This window comes from Salvelinus sp. IW2-2015, unplaced genomic scaffold (assembly GCF_002910315.2).
Source record: "Salvelinus sp. IW2-2015 unplaced genomic scaffold, ASM291031v2 Un_scaffold2049, whole genome shotgun sequence".
Taxonomy (NCBI): domain Eukaryota; kingdom Metazoa; phylum Chordata; class Actinopteri; order Salmoniformes; family Salmonidae; genus Salvelinus; species Salvelinus sp. IW2-2015.
In genome coordinates, this window is record NW_019943393.1 from 59,576 (window position 1) to 63,626 (window position 4,051).

Consider the following 4,051-nt stretch of genomic DNA (forward strand, 5'->3'; position numbering starts at 1 on the left):
TCAGCATACATGGAACACATGCTTTGTTTAATGCCGTGGCAGGCATTGGTAAAAATAGAAAAGAGTAGAGGGCCTAGAGAGCTGCCCTGCGGGAAACCTCACTTTACATGTTTGACATTAGGAACGCTTCCATTAAAGAAAACCCTTTGAGTTTATTAGATAGATGGCTCTGAATCCACGATATGGCAGAGTTGAAAAAGGCCATAACACATTTGTTTTCTCAACAACAGGTTATGGCCAATAAAATCAAAGGCTGCACTGAAATCTAACAGTACAGCTACCTCAATCTTCTTATTATCAATTTCTTTCAACCAATCATCAGTCATTTGTGTCAGTTGCATTACATGTTAAGTGCCCTTCTCTATAAGCATGCTGGAAGTCTGTTTGTTTACAGAGAAATAACATTGTACATGTACTTGGCCAAACACTGTTTTCCAACAGTTTGCTAAGAGCTGGCAGCAAGCTGATTGGTCTGCTGTTAGAACCAGTAAAGGCCGCTTCACCACTCTTGGGTAGCGAATGACTTTGGCTTCCCTCCAGGCCTGAGGACAAAAACTCCACTAGGCTCATATTCAAAATTATGACAGACAGGAGTGGCTATAGAGTTAGCTACCATCCTCAGTAGCTTTCCATCTAAATTGTCAATGCAAGGAGGTTTGTCATATTGATCGTTAATAATTATTCACCGCTCCCACACCTCTTTCATCACTCCCACATTGTGATGAATAAGCCATCTGATTCGATTAAAGATGGAGTTGAATTTTCTTTCTGCTCATAATTTCATTTAAAGTACTCAAGTTTTTTTTATATCATGTCTCATAACAAAGTTTCTTCTTTTTGTTGAGTTTAGTCACACAATTTTCTCAATTTGCAGTAAGTCAGCCAGTCAGATGTGCAGCCAGACTTATTAGCCACTCCTTTTGCCCCATCTCTTTCAACCATACAGTGTTTTTCAATTCCTCATCAATCCATGGAGTCTTAACAGTTCTAACAGTCAGTTTCTTAAACAGGTGCATGTTTACAATAATTGGAAGAATCAATTTCAAAATTCATCAAGTGCAGCGTCTGGATGCTCCTCATTAATCACATCAGACCAACACATATTTTAAATCATCCACATATGAGTCACAGCAAAATATTTTGTATGATCTCTATACACTATTTAAGCCCAGCTGTTGGAACTTTGTCTTTCCTGGATATAGTCACTATATTGTGATCATTGCGTCCATGGGTTCAGATACAGCTTTAGAACAAAGTTCTACAGTATTAGTAAAAATGTGATCAATACAAGTGGATGATCTTGTTCCTGTAGTGTTTGTAAACACCCTGGTAGGTTGATTATAACTGAACCAGATTACAGGCACTGGTTACAGTAAGAAGCTTCCTCTTGAGCGGACAGCTTGATGAAAACAGTCAATATTCAGGTCCCAAGAAGTAGACCTCTCTGTAACATCACATACACTATCAAGCATGTCACACATATTAATTTAGATACTGACTGTTAGCACTTGTGGTCTATACCAACACCCCAAAAGAAAAGGCTTTAGATGTGCCAAGTGAACCTGCAACCACAAACACTTCAATAACACTTGACATAAGATCTTCTCTAAGCATTACAGGGATGTGGCTCTGAATATATATTTTTATTTTATTTTTTTATTTCACCTTTATTTAACAGGTAGGCATAAATTGAGAACACGTTCTCATTTACAATTGCGACCTGTCCAAGAAAAGCAAAGCAGTTCGACACATACAACAACACATAGTTACACATGGAGTAAAACAAACATACAGTCAATAATACAGTGAACAATAAGTCTATATACAATGTGAGCAGTAGGTGAGATAAGGGAGGTGAAGGCAACAAAATATATAAAATATATATTAAATAAATAAAAATATAAAAAAAGGCCATGGTGGCGAAGTAAATACAATATAGCAAGTTAAAAAAACACTGGAATGGTTGGTTTGCAGTGGAGAAAGTGTAAAGTAGAGATAGAAATAATGGGGTGCAAAGGGAGCAAAATAAATAAAGATTATATACAGCAACAAGCTCCCCAAAAGCATTTCTGTCTCTTCTAAGATGTTATATCCTTATATTGCTATTGATGTATCATCAAATGAATATCTACGTGAGTCTCAGAAATGGCTAATATATGAATGTTATCTGACGTTATCAAGTTACTGATTTCATGAACCTTATTTCTAAGGCTACATATATTAATATGGCTGTTTTCAACACTTTCCTGGGCAGCTTATCAGAGATAGACTTAATATTGAAAAGAGCAGACAAAGCATGAGAATAAAATATACATTCAGCAAGTCCATTAATGGTGTGTGTGTGCTGTGTGTGGTGTGTGTGGTGTGGTGTGTGTGTTGGTGTGTGTGTGTGTGTGTGTGTGTGTGTGTGTGTGGTGTGGCTGCGGGGTTGAGGCCTATGAACCCATAGGCTTGGCTCTCTCATCCCTTCCTAGGCTTCTGGGAGGGAGGGCGACAAAGTAGCGGATGTAAGCAATGTTCCCCACGTGCTCTGGCAGCTTCATGGCTGGATCAGTTCTTTCCTCTTTGGCGCACAGCTTCAGGATATTCCTCGTTGAGAAGATATAGTTCCTCTCAAGTTCTTGTCTCTTTCCAGAACAGCTACCTTGTCTTTGAACCTCAGGACTTGGACCACTATCGGCCTGGGCTATCACCCTGGGCCGGTGGTGGGTTTTTCCAATTCTGTGGGCGTGCTCCACCTTAATCTTCCTGTGGTCCATGTTTAATTTCCTCAGAGATCATTTCCCTCACTTTGTACTCAACATGACACAACTGTGGGAAGCATTGAAGTCAACATGGGCCAGCATCCCTGTGGAGCGCTTTCGACAACCTTATAGAGTCCATGACCCGACGAATTGAGGCTGTTCTGAAGAGGGGAGGTGCAAACTCAGTATTATGAAGGTGTTCTTATGTTTGGTACACTCAGTGTACACGTGTGCCTGACCATACAGTAATGCCTTCTAGATCCTCTATGTCTTCAGACAGACATCCCCATGTTTGGTCCAAGGCTGTCTGGTTCTGTCAATTCCCTCACACAATATCAATATACAGATCAAAAATATAAACGGAACATGTAAAGTGTTGGTTCCCGTGTTTCATGAGCTGAAATAAAAGATCCCAGAAATGTTCCACAAGCACAAAAAGGTTATTTCTCAAAATGTTGAGCACAATGTGTTTACATCCCTGTTAGTGAGCATTTCTTCCTTTGCCAAGATAATACATCCACCTGACAGGTGTGGCATATCAGAAGCTAAATTAAACAGCATGATCATTACACAAGTGCACCGACAATAAAAGGCACTCTAAATTGTGCAGTGTTTGTCACCACAACACATGCCTCAGATGTCTTCAGTTTTGAGGGAGTGTGCAATTGGCATACTGATCTGCAGGAATGTCCACCAGAGCTATGGTTCATTTCTTACCATAGCCACCGTCCAATGTCATTTTAGAGAATTTGGCTTGTACGTCAACTGGTCTAACCTGAATTACTGTCTGAAAATGAGTTACTGACTGAACCGGTTGAACCCTGTAACTCTGTATGAGTCAAGTTCAGAAATAGTATTATTGGCACCATGACATCGCTAAGCACTGCCTTGCACAATCGCTAGCACTGCCCCTTGCACAATCGCTAGCACTGCCTGATCAAGCACTGCCCATGCACAATCGCTAAGCACTGCCCCTTGCACAATCGCTAAGATGCCCTTGCACAACTGCACTCCTTGCACAATCGTAAGCATGCCCTTGCACAATCGCTAAGCCTGCCCCTTGCACAATCGCTAAGCACTGCCCTTGCACAATCGTAAGCACTGCCCTTGCACAATCGCTAAGCACTGCCCTTGCACAATCGCTAAGCACTGCCCTGCACAATCGCTAGCACTGCCCCTTGCACAATCGCTAAGCACTGCCCCTTCACAATCGTAAGCACTTGAACATGATGTGCTCCCAATATAGATCATATTCCATGAGTAGGGCGACTGTTAGCCTTAAGAAAACCTGAATAAATATATATCAA